The sequence below is a fragment of the Balaenoptera acutorostrata genome, chromosome 5, assembly GCF_949987535.1.
Source record: "Balaenoptera acutorostrata chromosome 5, mBalAcu1.1, whole genome shotgun sequence".
NCBI classification, from domain to species: domain Eukaryota; kingdom Metazoa; phylum Chordata; class Mammalia; order Artiodactyla; family Balaenopteridae; genus Balaenoptera; species Balaenoptera acutorostrata.
This window is the reverse complement of record NC_080068.1, coordinates 136,576,112-136,593,646: the sequence shown is the minus strand read 5'-3', so window position 1 is coordinate 136,593,646 and position 17,535 is coordinate 136,576,112.

Sequence of the window (17,535 nt, the reverse complement as noted above, 5' to 3'; positions counted from 1 at the left end):
GTTAAATATAATTATTCTTAAAGCCCAATTTGTTGATTCAGTCTTTTAATTGTATGGGAAATTTTAGAGACACTAGCATAAATTAAAACAATTAGCAATTCCTAAATACTATCTATCTATCTATCTATCTATCTATCTATCATCTATCATCTATCAATTATCTATACAGGCATACCTCAGAGATATTGCAAGTTTGGTTCCAGACCACCACAATAAAGTGAATATTGCAATAAAGTGAGTCACACAAATATTTTGGTTTCCCAGTTCATATAAAAATTATGTTTATACTACGCTGAAGTCTGTTAGGTATGCAATAGCATTATGTCCAAAAAAAAATGTACATACCTTAATTAAAATGTACTTTATTGTTACAAAATGCTAACCATCATTTGTGTCTTTTTTCTAGTGGAAGGTCTTGTTTTGATGTTGATGGCTGCTGAATGATCAGGGTGGTGGTGTCTGAAGTTTGGGGTGGCCATGGCAGCTACTTAAAAAAAAGGCAATAATGAAGTTTGCCACATTGATCGACTCTTCCTCTCACGCATGATTCCTCTGTATAATGCAATGCTGTTTGGTAGCATTTTACCCACAGTAGAACGTCTTACAGGATTGGAGTAAATCCTCTCAAACCTACCGCTGCTTTATCAACTAAATTTATGTAATATTCTAAATCTTTTGTTGTCATTTCAACAATCTTCACAACATCTTATCAGGTTCCTTCTCAAGAAACCATTTTCTTTGCTTATCAATAAGAAGCAACTCCTCATCCTTTAAAGTTTGATCATGAGATTGCAGCAGTTCTGTCACATCTTCAGGCTCCACTTATAATTTTAATTCTCTTGTTATTGCCACCATATCTGCAGTTACTTCCTCCACTGAATCTTGAACCCCTCAAAGTCATCCGTGAGGGTTAGAATCAGCTTCTTCCAAACTCTTGTTATCGACCTCTTCCATGAACCACAAATGTTCTTAATGACATCTAGAACGGTGAATCCTTTTCAGAAGCTTTTCAATTGACCTTGCCCAGATCCATCAGAGAAAGCACCATCTATGGCAGCTCTAGCTTTATGAAATGTATTTGTTAAATAATAAGAGATGAAAATGGAAATGACTCGTTGATTCATGGGCTGCGAAACGGATGCTGTGCTAGCAGCAGTGACAAAAACAACATTAATCCTGTCGTACATCTCCATCAGGATTCTTGGATGACCAGGTGCACTGTCAACTAGCAGTAATATTTTGAAAGAAATCTTTTTTTTTTCCTGAGCAGTAGGTCTCAACACTGGGCTTAAAATATTCAGTAAACCATGTTATAAACAGATGTGCTATCATCCAGGCTTTGTTGTTTGAGTGATAGATCACAGGCAGAGTAGATTTAGCATTATTCTTAAAGGCCCTAGGATTTTGGAATGGTAAGTGAACATTGGCTTCAACTTAAAGTCAGCAGCTGCATTAGCCTCTAACAAGAGAGTCAGCCTGTCCTTTGAAGCTTTGAAGTCAGGCATTGACTTCTCCTCTCTACCTGTGAAAGCTCTAGTAGCATCTTCTTCCAACAGAAGGTTGTTTTGTCTACATGGAAAAACCTGTTGTTTAATGTAATTAATTATCTCAGATCTTTTGGATAACTTGTTGGAGCTTCTCCATACCCACTTGCTGCTTCACCTTGGCACTTTTATAAAGATGTCTTCTTTTCTTAAACCTCATGAAACAACCTCGGCTAGCCTTAAACTTTTCTTCTGTACCTTCCTCACCTCTCTCAGCCTTCATAGAATTGAAGAGAGTTAGGGTCTTCTCTGGGTTAAGCTTTGGCTTAAGGGAATGTTGTGGTTGGTTTGATCTTCTATTCAGACCACTAAAACTTTATCCAAGTCAACAATAAGGCTGTCTAGCTTTCTTACCATTGGTGTGTTCACTGGCGTAGCACTTTTATTTCCTTCAAGAACCTTCCTTTGGATTCACAGCTTGGCTGACTGTTTGGCACAAGAGGCCTAGCTTTCAGCCTGTCTCAGCTTCTGACATGCCTTCCTCACTAAACTTCATCATTTTCAGTGTTTGATTTTAAGTGAGACGTGTAACTCTTCTTTTTACTGGAACACTTAGAGTCCATTGTAGGGTTATTAACTGGCCTAACTTCAATATTGTTGTCTCTCAGGAAATAGGGAGGCCTGAGGAGAGGGAGAGAAACTGGAGAATAGTCAGTCAGTGGAACAATCAGAACACACACAACATTTATCCATTCATATGTGTGTAGTGTCTCATATGGGTGTGGTTTGCCCCCAATCAATTACAATAGTAACGTCAGACATCCCTGATCACAGATCACCATGACAAATAGAATAATAATGGAAAAGTTTGAAATATTGGGGGAATTACCAAAGTGTGACACAGAGACACAAAGTGAGCAAATGCTGTTGGAAAACTAGTCAGTAGACTTGCTGGATGTAGGGTGGCCACACATCTTCAACCAATATATCTGCGAAGTGCAATAAAGTGAAGCACAATAAAATGACAGACGCCTGTACCTATCTATCTTCTGAAGTGAAATCTGTGAGTACAGTGATGATGATCCAGATTGATTCGAGTGTCAAGTGGCTCTGAAAACAGGCGGTCCTGCCTGAGTAGTAGAGTACAGTGAAGAGCTCCGCCTCAGTCATGTAAACACAGAGCCAAAACCAACGGTCAGGAGGGGAAACTCTATCAAAATATAGGAACCATCTTACCTCCAAAATGGGGAAAGATTATTCTGGGAAGACAAAACAATTAATGTCCACTGCAACTTTAATTTGTAGTTCCCTTTTCTGCTCATATTGTTTTAAATTTCTTAAATTTATCTCAGCATATCATTGTTTACTTGGCCAAAACCACAGTATTATGTGAGTGGGTGAAATACAGAGGATGGTATCACACTCCTATGACTACTCCCATGACGAGAACCAATAGTGGGGCTGCACTGCTGACAATGCTTCTCTGCTGTCAGTTACAATCAGAATAACTGGCAAATCTAATATCTACTATTTATTGAGAGCCATGTTCCACACACTTTTTTAACCATTTTATTACTATTGGGAAGGAATTTTTATATTAATTAAGATCTCTGGAGAAAGAAAGATTTGGGGTTGAATGCTCCTCCTGATGGAAGCTTAACATTCTAAGCTTTTATTGTCATAGGGAGAATGTAACAGCACATATTTCATTGCCTTGTGATGATATTTAAATGAAAAGAGAATATATACATTGAGCATAATATATATATTTGTTGAGACCTCAGCATATATGTATCTGGTATATGCTGAGGTCTCAATAAATGTTAGCTACTCATTAATGTCGTATACGAAGCTGAGTCTTGCATAATTATGTTACTTGTTCATTGTCAAAAGGGTAAAAATAACATGGTTTAAATCTTGTCTCTCTGACTTCAGAATCCTTATTTTGAAACATTGCACCATTTTTCCAGGTCCCCGTTACTAATGCAATAGCTTTTCTATTATATATTAAAAGTCATAGAATTTTTATACAGAAGAGACAGTAGAATGTATACAGCTTAGATGCTTACTTTACATATGACACTATAGCTAGAGTATTCAGTTCCATGTCACATATCACAGAATTGGTTAATGGCCCAGTTGAGACTAGAGTTAGTTCTCTTGACTCCAAATCCAGTGCTTTAAAATGATATTATATTGAAAGAATCAGGAGAAAGTATATAACATAAATGTAGTTTCTGAATCATCATAATACAATGAAAATGAATACCAGTAACTCACCACCAAATTTTAGAAAAATAGTATGTTCAATCATATTGAAATTATCACCTCCCTCCATGATAAATGTCATCATCATCCTGAATTTTACCAACACTTCATCTTAAAAAGTGTTTACCGTATATATTTATCTACTTATTGTTTAGTTTTGCTTGCTTTTGAACCTTATAAAATTGTATCAAACTACTAAATATTATATTGACATAAGACCAGATATGCTACCTCTATCATATAGAGCATGAAATGTATAGAGAAAAAAGCTTATTAAAGGAGCTCTCTGTAATTGATGCTCCTTAACTGGATTTGTCACTCCCTGAGCATCTGTAAAGTGCCTGAATCAGTCAGGAAGAGAAGACTGAGACAGAATATTTTTCTATATCAAGGAAGACAAATGTAACTCCTTAAGTACAGCAAACTACTCTATGGAAAGATCCTACTGGTTATGGGAAATAATCATGAATACCCACTGAATGGAAAAAGGTCCCTTGAATGAAAAGTGAGAGACTGTTAAAAATAAAATAATAGGCAGTGTGAATGCTTTTATCTGGATGTTGGTCTGATCAAAAAACACAGAGTGTTAAAGCCATTAAAATCTCCCTGGTAATACACCTGAACAAGAGTAGAATCACACTTTCAGACAATGCGTAACCTCCATGATATGCTCATTCTCCACTTATCGTTTAGACTTATCCCTACACCCTTATCGAATCCTCTGCCCTTTCTATCTCATATCAATTTACATAATTTCTTTCTTTTGTCAACATTGCTTATTCATTTTATGTAATCAAATAACAAAATAATATGAATAATACATTTTCTTTTCTCTCAATTTCAATACATATAATCATATATATTGAAATCAAAACTGCAAAAGGTAGGCAAGAATAACATTACTAATAACAATTTTGTTTCATCTCCTTAAACACCTTTAGCTTCACGTAGAGGAAGCCCTCGTCAGGGTCAACTGGATAATTTCATGTACGCACACACGTTACTCCCATCCCTGCCTGCACTGCTTTACTTCCATTCAAATATGTTTTACTAATTCTTCAAAACTTCAGTCCAAGCACAGCATTCTTGGGAAAGCCCACCTTATTCTCTCAGAGAGAGAATCCCTTCCTCTATGTATCCATAGCATGGGCTCATACCGCTGTCATGAGCCCTAATTATTTTGGACTGTCATCATACTAGATTTGCCTGCAATAGCTTTGAAGATGGGCTCTATGTCTTATTCATCCACTCTCAGCATGAAGCAAACTATCTGGTTGATGAAAACGCAATTGAGGACTGGAATGAACTAGTGGAAACAGTTTATTAGGCATCACCAAGAGAGGAGTTTCTATACCACAGTGATCATATATTCTCTTTTTCTTGTCTTTTCCAAAATTTGCTAATAATCCAAGTGCTTCTTAGCAGTTTGGGTTAGATTACCAGTTTTTTAAAAAAGAGGGCCTATGTATTTGCTTCAAGATCAGTATCTTCAAATAGGACATACACTGTATGAATATCGAAGCCTTTCTTTGAATTGAGCAGTAATGCTTTTATGATATGATCTATATTTCTCTCCTATTACCTTCCATGACTATTGAGCCTATCTTGTTATCCTGTGTCCACAATTGTCTTGACTCATGGACAATTTGGCAAAAGTTTAACATAATTTGAATAGAAACAAAATTAGTACAATGGGATATGGGGGTCCTCCAGTAAGAGACAATGATTAAATGACAGCATAAGCTTGATATTTTAAAGTTTGTGAATATTAAATTGGGAGAAGAAACTGTTATTATTTTCATTTTTACCTTGCCGTAATTTAACCTCTTTATATGAAACATAGCATTGTGTCTACCTACATTTCAATTAAAAGTCTCCTTTTATGATCACATCCCTAACATTAAATGTGTGAAATAATTATGTACATAAGTGACTTTTGAAAAGAATAAATAGTGCTTTACAGATCAGGAAATACAAGTTTAATCACAATCTTACTTATTTTGAAGTTAGAAAAACATTATTTTAATTTAAAATAAAGCCATCCCATTGAATGCTAAATGATTGACATTATGCAAATTGGATATAGGCCATTATAATAGTGCTTCACACAGGTGTACTATATTTCAAAACTACCATCATAATAATCTACTCAATTCATATTTGATGAGCATAGAAAACTGTATTGTAACCTTGACACGCTTCAAGATTTATCACTAAAATGCTGTCTTTAAAACATTTCTGAGTTGTGAATTAATTATAATGAAAACACCCTTATGAAGATATTATTTTCAATGCATTTTATATACTTTGCAGAGTGTTTTTGCAGAAATATTCACATTTTTAAGCATCGTCACCAGACACATATTCTGATTGCCAAAGAATGAGGACAACAGAAGAGTCCGTTACCTCTGGGAACTGGAATTAAGTACAGACAAAATTGACTTATAGTGTGTGTGGAGATTTTGCTAGTACAATAATATTCTTGTTAATAATGATAACTAAAATATTTATTGAAAGCATACTGAATGTTATAGGCACTGTGATAAGGCAAAATGGATCTGAATTTTCTAGTGTTTTTCAAGTTACTTAAAAACTATTTGTGTCTTTTTTCACTAATAATACATATCAATGTTGTACATTTGGAGATAGATGATAGACTGATAGATTACATAAATAGATGACAGGTACATGGATATATAGATGATAGATAGTCTCATTTTCCCTTGTGAAAATATTTAAATTTCTTAGGATGAGAAATATACACATGTTCTTCTAATGTATTGATCATAATTATACACCAATATACTAGATACACATTATGAAAATAAATTGTTCTCTTATAATTCATTTTACTCTGTTGTGTAGGTATAAACATACATGGAATATCTTCTTGCTAATATATTGATGTTAGGTATATTTCACTGTTTTTTTGAAGTAAAATGTTAAAATATTCATAAAATATGTTATAACAAAGTATATATAATTTCCATTTGTTTGACCATGACAGTAAGCAAATACTTTACATTAGGACACTAATAAGGCTTCTTTACTAGTTGTTTCATTTATATATTGTTGCCTAACAAACCACTCCCACACTTAGTAGCCTAAAAAGCAAACTTGTTTTTTATCACAATTTTGTGGGTTGGGAATTTGGGCAGAGGTCAGTAGAGACGGCCTGTCTCTGCTCCAGGTAATGTGGGCAAACATTAATCATGTGTGTGCAATCAGATGGCAGGTTGGTTGAATGCTGTCTGGTCCCAGATTTTCTTATTCATATGTTGGATTGAGGCTGTTAAGTGACGTATCAATATACTCTCTACATGGCCTCTCCAGCAGCTAGCTTAGGATTTCTCATATGGTCACTGAGTTCCAAAAGGACAAGTGTCAGTGCATGAGGTTATCAAGCCTCTACTTCTGTCACACTTTCCAATGTCCCATTGGTCAAAACAAGCTAAATGACCAAGCTTAGATTCAATATGAGAAGAGACTACACAATGGTCAGGATAACCATGAGGTATAATTCATTGCTCATAATTCATTGTTCATTAATGTAACAACCTACCAGAGAATGTGGCTCTAACAATTCACATCCTTACTTCATGGAAAATATACATAGCCCATTCCAAGATATCCCAAATCTCAAATAGTCAGACATTAAGTCTAAATTCCATGAACTCAGTATTTGGATTACAGCAGGATGCAGATGAATATAACTTCATTCATCTTAAAATAACTCCTTGAGTATTTCTCCTCTTTACACATAGACTTTAGAATTAAAACAAAAAGATGTCTGTTTCAGACAAAGTTAAGACAGGGACAAGATAATGGATTTTCACATTTGTATTTAAAAACTGGAAGTAATGAAAGCACATAGGAACACTGGATCATAGCAATTTTAAAATTCAGCCAGACACACATTTTCAGCCCCCCTATTCTAGGGACAGAAAAAAAATTTTTTTGATAAAAGCCCAGCTCCAGTTCTTTGGTGAAACTCCCTATCCAATTGTTCTGGTGCTTGGATCTGTTGTTTGGGCTGTTGGTTCTGCCCTCTAAGACGTTATCCCTTTTCCATAAGTAATGGCCTGGGTTTGCAGTTGTACAGCTTTCACCATGTTTCCTAATCATATAAAGTTGGAAAAACAGAGGACTTTTTTTTTTTTTCACTTTGAATCATTTCAGTTTCTTAAAGTACAGTCTTTAGGTGCCCTTTTAAAATACAATTATCTTAAACTTTTGGGGTATTACCCATGAATCTTATCAATATTTACTCCATGATTCAAAAGCCACTTCCATAATCCTTTTTAAGACAATCTTTTCTCTACTTTGGGTTTGTCAGGTGGCTGAAGAACTGAACACTTAGATTCTTTTTAGATTCTTCTTTTTTTCTTTTTTTTTTAACCTCAATTTTCCTATATATGGCCTTCCTATAGGCTAGCTTGGGTTTCCCTAGTTTCTCTTAGCTTCCAACAAGAGAAACCTCCATATATAAACATTTAAAAATTCTCTGTAAAAGAAATAATAGGAATACAAATTGGAAAAGAAGAAGTAAAACTGTCACTGTTTGCAGATGACATGATACTATACATAGAGAATCCTAAAGATGCCACTAGAAAACTACTAGAGCTAATCAATGAATTTGGTAAAGTTGCAGGATACAAAATTAATGCACAGAAATCTCTTGCATTCCTATACACTAATGATGAAAAATCTGAAAGAGAAATTAAGGAAACACTCACATTTACCATTGCAACAAAAAGAATAAAATACCTAGGAATAAACCTACCTAGGGAGACAAAAGACCTGTATGCAGAAAACTATAAGACACTGATGAAAGAAATTAAAGATGATACCAACAGATGGAGAGATATGCCATGTTCTTGGATAGGAAGAATCAATATTGTGAAAATGACTACACTACCCAAAGCAATCTACAGATTCAACGCAATCCCTATCAAATTACCAATGGCATTTTTTACGGATCTAGAACAAAAAATCTTAAAATTTGTATGGAGACACAAAAGACCTGGAATAGCCAAAGCAGTCTTGAGGGAAAAAAGCGGAGCTGGAGGAATCAGACTCCCTGACTTCAGACTATGCTATAAAGCTACAGTAATCAAGACAATATGGTACTGGTACAAAAACAGAAACATAGATCAATGGAACAAGATAGAAAGCCCAGAGATAAACCCACACACCTATGGTCAACTAATCTATGACAAAGGAGGCAAAGATATACAATGGAGAAAAGACAGTCTCTTCAATAAGTGGTGCTGGGAAAACTGGACAGCTACATGTAAAAGAATGAAATTAGAACACTCCCTAATACCATACACAAAAATAAACTCAAAATGGATTAGAGACCTAAATGTAAGACTGGACACTATAAAACTCTGAGAGGAAAACATAGGAAGAACACTCTTTGACATAAATCACAGCAAGATCTTTTTTGATCCACCTCCTAGAGTAATGGAAATAAAAACAAAAATAAACAAATGGGACCTAATGAAACTTCAAAGCTTTTGCCCAGCAAAGGAAACCATAAACAAGATTAAAAGACAACCCTCAGAATGGGAGAAAATATTTGCAAACGAATCAACAAACGAAGGATTAATCTCCAAAATATATAAACAGCTCATGCAGCTCAATATTATAAAAACAAACAACCCAATCCAAAAATGGCAGAAGACCTAAATAGACATTTCTCCAAAGAAGACATACAGATGGCCAAGAAGCACATGAAAAGCTGCTTAACATGACTAATTATTAGAGAAATGCAAATCAGAACTACAATGAGGTATCACCTCACACCAGTTAGAGTGGGCATCATCAGAAAATCTACAAACAACAAATGCTGGAGAGGGTGTGGAGAAAAGGGAACCCTCTTGCACTGTTGGTGGGAATGTAAATTGATACAGCTACTCTGGAGAACAGTACGGAGGTTCCTCAAAAAACTAAAAATAGAATTACCATATGATCCAGCAATCCCACTACTGGGCATATACCCGGAGAAAACCATAATTTAAAAAGACACATGCACCCCCAATGTTCATTGCAGCACTCTTTACAATAGCCAGGTCATGGAAGCAACCTAAATGCCCATGACAGGCGAATGGATAAAGAAGATGTGGCACATATATACAATGGAATATTACTCAGCCATAAAAAGGAACGAAATTGGGTCATTTGTAGAGATGTGGATGGATCTAAAGACTGTCATACAGAGTGAAGTAAGTCAGAAAGAGAAAAACAAATATCGTATACTAACGCATGTATGTGGAACGTAGAAAAATGGTACAGATGAACTGGTTTGCAGGGAAGAAATAGAGACACAGATGTAGAGAACAAACGTATGGACACCAAGGGGGGAAAGCTGCAGGGTGGTAGGGGTGGTGGTGGTTTGAACTGGGAGATTGGGATTGACATGTATACACTGATGTGTATAAAATGGATGATTAATAAGAACCTGCTGTATAAAAAAAAAAAAATTCTCTGTGTATGTCATATAGGCTGATGTTCCATTGGCTAAAGTAAGTCTCATGGTCAAGCTCAGGCATTGTGGGAGGGAACTACCTAAGCTCATATCTACCAGGATTGGTAGAAGTCATTAATATAACTATTTCTCACAGTGGCTATCTTTTTTTCTTTTTTCTAATATTTTGATTATGCAAAATTCCTACAAAATAACGGACCTGATATTCTGGTTGTAACAATTCAATTATAGATAAGCCAGAGAAAATTAATTTATCTCGGGCCATCTTCCCTTGCAAGTTAAACTTGTTTTATGTCATATATAAAAATAACAATAATAATAATTGAAAATAAAGCAAACAAACATTAATGGAGATCATAAAACAGGCAAAGTACAGCAGAATAAGCTGTTATTTCTTAGATCTGGATTCTAGAGGAAATGTTAACTCCATATTTCTCCTAATTTGCTCCCTTTCAAACCTCTTGTCTCCCATGTAGCATGGTACTTCTCTTGATCTTGTTGAGACTAAATATTTTAGTCAATAATCATTTTCAAAGACTTCAGAGGTGTCTCCCAAACAATATTAAAGATCTTCTCTTAAATTGTCAAGTGTATGTAAGTTTTTAAGAAGTAGGACTTAAGTAGTCATATTCAAGGTGAGAGATCAGATTTAAAGGGCTTTATCCCATACTGTTAATGTGTGATCAGCCTTTGACAGTGCTTTTCAGTATTAACTAAATACCTAACCCACATTTCAAATAACAAGTGTAATAAAAGTATAACCACCATAAAATATTTAACATATTTAAATCTCATGATGTGTTTGGTGTGGCTGGAGGGCAGAGTATTGGGTGGGTGGACAAAGGTTATAAAATGGGAGAACGAGTATGGCCTGATTTAGAATTTATCCTTTGTGACACTGTATATCATGGAGAGTTTCAAGCATATTGAAATACAACTAGACTTTTTATGGAACATAAATCTGTGGAGGATGCATTTGTAAGACAATGAAGGCTTTGTTAAAAAAATCAGGGAAAGTTTTTCTTTTTTAACAATAAGATAAAATGTGATTCGTGCATGAACTGAGGAGAAAAAATAGGTGAGGGTGCATTCACAGTGCTGAATGATATATATTTTGTAAGATGAAAGGACAGGATTTACTGAGAGCTTGAATAAGGAAGAAGAGTGTAAATGAAGTTGAAAGGCTTCCAGTTTTGTATATTACACTGATAACATTGTGATGGATTTGTAGCAAGTCAGCTGAGATAAGATGGAATCATATTTCTCAGAGTTTCCTTCCCTGCCTAATTCTGGGTCAGCATGAACCATGAGAGATATTTTGCATAAAGTCTGGAAGGAATAAATGAAGCAACAGCCATCTTCTTCTTGTGCTCAAAAACTTTAGAGTGGGTGCGGGTTGTTGTGGCAGATGGTGCATGTTGATATTTATCTGTTGGCTCACCTGGTGGGTTCGGGGTAATAGGTGGGTCCACAGCAATTCCAGCTCCTGCTGAACCTCCTATTTTAACTTCTCTAGGTCAGGTGTGCATTTAGCTCTATGATGAAGGGTGATAGCTTCTCCTGCAGGCCACCCATCCTCCAATTGGAGATTTGGAGATGATGAGAGAGGGTACTGGTTTCCAGAGCACCCTCATAGTTTCCAGCTCAGACTCAGGTTCCTGTTTGTCTTTGTTTTTCCTCATTTGACCTCCATTTCCCTTTTCTGACTGCTTGTCATTCGGAGCTCAGTCTCCAACACCAGATACAGAAACAGCAGTCTCACATAGACTGTATGTCCCCACAAATTGTGTAAGGAATTGTGTAAGGAAAAATCCTTAAAATAAATGTTAGATAGCTAGCTAGCTAAATTAGAGATAAAACTTATGTAGACAGATATAGGTATAGACATGGATAATATATAGGTATATAGAAATATATACATATATAAATAGATTAAATGCTTATTTTTTACACATCCTGACTGTATTAATTTACTGATCTTATCTTGATACAATTATTAACTGGATAGCAAATGTAAGTCGAGGACTGGTTAGTAGAAGAGAATTATTGAGTACAGTTTTTAACATCCTATTTTCGGTTGCCTGGAATTTATCCAGGGAAAGATCAACAGTAGATCTGAATCTTAGAATATAAGATTGGGCTGGGGCTAAATATTTGGAAGTGGACAGCATATCAGAGGCAGTGGTAGCCATTGGTATAAATAGAGCTTGAGAAAAGTTGAGGGCAAAAACTGTTAGTAGATACTAACGTTTAAGAAGGAAAGAGAGAGAGAGAGAAGCCCACTGAGAAAAAGGGGGAAGGAATGAAGAAATTAGAAGAGTAGCATCCCAGAAGCCAAAAAAGAAAGAGATTAGAGAAGAAAGTCATAAGTAGCAGAATATAGTATCACAGGTGTGTCAAGTAAAATCAGAACTTAAAGTAATCTGTGGATTGGGCAATTGAAGGACATTGCTCATTTCAGCAATAGTAGGTTCAGTGAAATGGCAAGGTAAAAGTCCCAGTGGATTAGACCAAGTGATAAATGGGAATTTGGGAAAGTGGAAGTGATATGAGGAATCCTTGGAAGTATAGGTAAGAAGGGAGGAGGAAAAACAATTCTTAGGTAGAGTGTATTTTGAGATCAGGGTTTTCATTTGTTTGTTTATGTTCAAGATGAGATGGAATTAAAGACAAAGCCTGAGGGAATACAGGTGGTAAATGGGCGAGGGGAGAGGATGAGGATGGTTAAATCTATTTCTCAGATGGATGTCAACCTAGACGTAGGTTATTTAATGAAACTTGGTTGGGGAAATTTATACCGGGTTCTATTAAATTAATAAAAACATTAAGGATAGATGTGCTGCAGATAGGTTTATAAGGGTGGGAGAAAACACTGAGGAAAAAGTTGAGGAATCTCATGATAAATAAATTTCTTCTTTGTAGTGGATTGAATAGTGTCTCCTGAAAAGATAAGACCAAGTCCTAACTCCTGGTCCCTGTGAATGTGACCTTATTTGGAAACAGGGTTTTTGCATCTTATTGAGTTAACATGAGGTCATATGTTAGAGACTATATTTCCAAGTCTCTTTGCAGTTAGGTGTGAGCATGCTACTAACTATAGCAAATAGAATGAAATGACAGTGATGTATGTACTCCCTGAGTGCATATTTTTTAGGATATTGTTTGCCTTCTACTTCCTCACTTTCCCGTTTCCTATAGGCTGGGATGTGAACATGATACTGGGAGCAGCATCACCTGTGCACCTGAGGACAGCTTCTCAGGGATGCGAGAGCAACAAGTTGGAAGGAATCAGGGTTCTTGTGTGATGGGTGGTATAGAAGCATCTGCTGTGACACCAACTGCCACTACAGCATTTTCCATAAAAGACCAATAAAATTCTGTTGTATTTATGCCGCTTCATTGTAGGATATTTTTGTGACAACAAAACAGTATATCACTAAATGAAGAGCTGTGTAAACATTTATTGAATAATGTTTCTGGATAATGTGTGAAACAATTGTCTCTGATCTCTTGAAAATTCAGAAATTTATGCCTACATTGGAAATTATTTCTAGTCAAATTTATTACTCTTCTTTTTTTTTCAAGTAGCAGAAACACAGACAGTGTAAAGACTGGAAGTCACAAACCTACTGAAAAGTTAATGTGGATGACTGCTTCAGACAACTTCTTAAACAAAAAGACATTGCTTCAAATTAAAGGGTGGAATTCTTTTAGAAAACAGGAATCAGAGAAAGGCAAGGGATGGTAATGAATTAAATAAGAGGTGGTAGTAGAGTACCGCTGTGAAAAAGGTCAATGTTATTCTCAAAAGTACATACCGAGTAGTTTCTTGTAAAGCAAGGGAGTTAATATTTGAGAAAATGGCCTTGCTCCAAGGACGTCAAAAGCTCACTATGATATATTATCCTTCTGTTTAAGGAGACAAAATAAACCTCAGAAGAGGAATATAATTCTGGACTTAAGAAAACATACTTGCTGTGGTCACGATAGATCCATTATATAGTTGTCATATTCAAACCCATCAAATATATTTTTCCTTGCTTAAAGATAATCCTTATTTTTTATTGTATATGTAAATATTAATGCTGAGTCAGTGAAACCCTGATTTTTAAGGAAAAATAGTATTCGTTTACTTGTGACATCAAAATTATGTACTTACTAGATGTTCATCATATAACAATCAGTGTGGCCAAATATGTAAATGAAATTAAGGATAAAAGACAATTTTATACTATACAGAAGAAAAATAATAGCATTACATGGAAACTGTTTAAAATGCTTATTACAAAATCAAGCATGAGTACTCTTAGAGCAATTTGAACTGAAACGTAACTTAGGGTTTAGATTTCAGAGGATTCTTTTATAAGGTTACCTGGATAACCAGGTAAGTTGGGGAGGAAGACAGTTGGCTGATAATTTACCCAGCTCTCCCCCCCTTTCCCCACTCCCATCACACACACACTACAGAGAAAGAGAGGGTACTCTTTTCCCACATCTATTAGATTTACCATTGATCTTTCTCTTTCCTTTGTAATAAGCATTTGTTTAGATGACCTAATGCACAAACACAGGCAAGAAAAATCTCCACCATCTATCTGTTCAGTCCTCCTGCTGAGAATCTGAACAGGGCAACTTCTCTCCAGTTATCCCAAGTTAGATGCCTTGCTAAAATACGTTGCCTCAGCTGGAGAACTGTCCAGTAATACTTTTCTTCATTTTTAACAAACAATATAGACTCTGTAATAGTAGGGGTAGGTATATTCTCCAAGCTCAGAATTTTTCTTGTAAAGTCGTAAGTGGAGGCAAAAACAAACAGGGCTGAAGCAGCACTAGTTTCATTTCCCACATATGCTCCGCTGGAATTTCCATTGCTTTTGAAGAAGCTCTTTTCCTCGAGCTGTTGACATTTATTCCTTAAAGAAAATGTGGTGACTTAAATTGAATGCTTCACTCACTGCACAGCCAAAATACTACCCTCCACAGCACTACGGCATTCTATAGTCTTTGCGCTCTTACCCAGAGGGTGAACTGGTCACATCTGGTATTAAAATGGGAAAACTGAAGCAAGCAGGGTCGAGAATATCATGGCATCTACAGCATGGGGTAGGAAGAGAGTTGCTAGAGCATCAATGAAAACTGGGAGCATTGTGTACTAACTGATTCATTTACTTACATTCTTATCTCACCAGAACATTTAAAACATACTTTATGGTGTTTGGAGGTAAACAGAGAACATAGAATAAGATTTAGTACAGTCTGGGTACTCCCCCTCGGAAGGGCCCAGTGCCAGAAATGAATTTTTTCTAGACATGTGGGCGGGGAAGATCTTTTTATAATATCTTCACTCCTTTCTTTTATCCAGGCATCTGTGGACTACACATTTCTGCATTTCTTGTTTGTTTTAAATACATGTTAGGAAATGGTTAAAATAGCATATTAGATTTGGATGGAAACTTAGAGGACACAAATATTAAGCCAGCATCATGCTCAGTCTTTCCTGGCAGTTATTCTTCTATTCAATCCTTTTGTGTACACTAATCTGCTTTCCCTTAACCTTTCTGCATAGATAGGCCATGCCGATACTTCTAGACTCAGCACAGAAGCCAGTGATACTGGAAGCTTGCAATATCATTTTCCTCCAGGCTGGGTTAGATGCTCCTCACTTATGTCCACAGAACAGCATGCATACCTCTGTCATAACAGTCCTTCTCAGGGGTTGCATTTATAATTTTACTTCTCAGCCTCCATTATTGAATTGCAGCTTTCTTTCATTTTTCTAATATTAGGAAACTAGCACAAGTGTGTGGCACTTCTGTGTCTTTAACAAATGTTTATTGAATAATTGAATGAACTACTTATTTTACACATGTTAAATTGTGGCTCCTATTGATTTGAGGGCTTATCGTTAATAGACTACTTGCAAAGTCAAGACATAGCTCCTACCTCTTAAGCCAAATTTCTTGTCATTTCAAATTATGTCAATTCAGAATCAGTTATGCTCTCCTTCACCCTCTCTGTGCTGTATCAACAGCTCTTTATGACTAGGAGTATTTTGACCAGGTAAGATTTCAGTTGGGTTAGTTAAGTGCAGAAAGAGCAACTGCTTAAGAAAACATTTGTTTTTTGTTTTATCTCTCAGTGATTTTCTACAGCAACTGTTTTAATTCTGCCCTCACTTGCTCTGTCCCATCTGTAGGAAACTGTAGGGGGAAAAAAAGGTACAAAATCCACTTCTCAGTTTGGTGCACAGCAGTCTGATTAGACAGCATTGAGGTGCAGTTTGGCTGTCACAGCAAAGCCTGGGAAATGCCTTGAGAGAATTCTTGGTGCAAAGGTCTTAAAGAATTAAACATCTGCCAGTTTCTCACTCTTTCTCTTTCTGATTCATAAGAAGATTATAGAGTACAGAACTTTAAAAGGTTTACTTTTTTTTTTAAAAGACTCTTCTTTTCTTTTTTTCCCAAGGTGGACTAATAGATACTTGTATGTTCAACTAGTCAGAAATATCAGCTTTTCTAATAAAGCTATTATTTTCAGCACAGAATGAATTTTAGGACAAAAAAATAAATATTGAGATTGTTTAGACTAATCCTTTTTTGGGACTTCCCCAGCAGTCCAGTGGTTAAGACTTTGCCTTCCAATGCAGGGGGTGAGGGTTCGATCCCTGGTCGGGGAGCTAAGATCCCACATGCCTCTTGGCCAAAAAACAAGACATAAAACAGAAGCAGTATTGTAACAAATGCAATAAAGACTTTAAAATGATCCACGTCAAAAAAATCTTCAAAGAAAAAAAAAGAATAATTCTTTTTTTAGATATATGGCAATTGAGGCTCAGAAAAAGGAAGCCATGTACTCATGATCATACTACTAATTATGGGCTAATATAATTCTAGGTTTCTGCCTTTAAGCCAAAATTTCTTTTCACTATATTAGCTCCTATCATAATTTCATAAAAATAAAATTTCTATACTTTTTAAGAATTTTTATTTAAAAAAATTTGAAGGTTAGTTAATAATCTGTCCATACCATGTCAATATGAAAATTAGAAATACATATTAGTGGTTCTAACTTAAAGTTGGATAAACAATATATTTTTGATATTTTTAGAATCTCAATATATTTTAGAAACAATATATTTTTGATATTTTTAGATAGGTAGAATTCAGATGATCATTTTGATCTTCGTAATAATTTCCACTTTTGTCATGTAGTCAATTATGAGACATATGCAGCTCTCTTTGTAATTTTCAGGTTTTATCTGATCTGCCCCACACACCCAATTCAGATTTATTT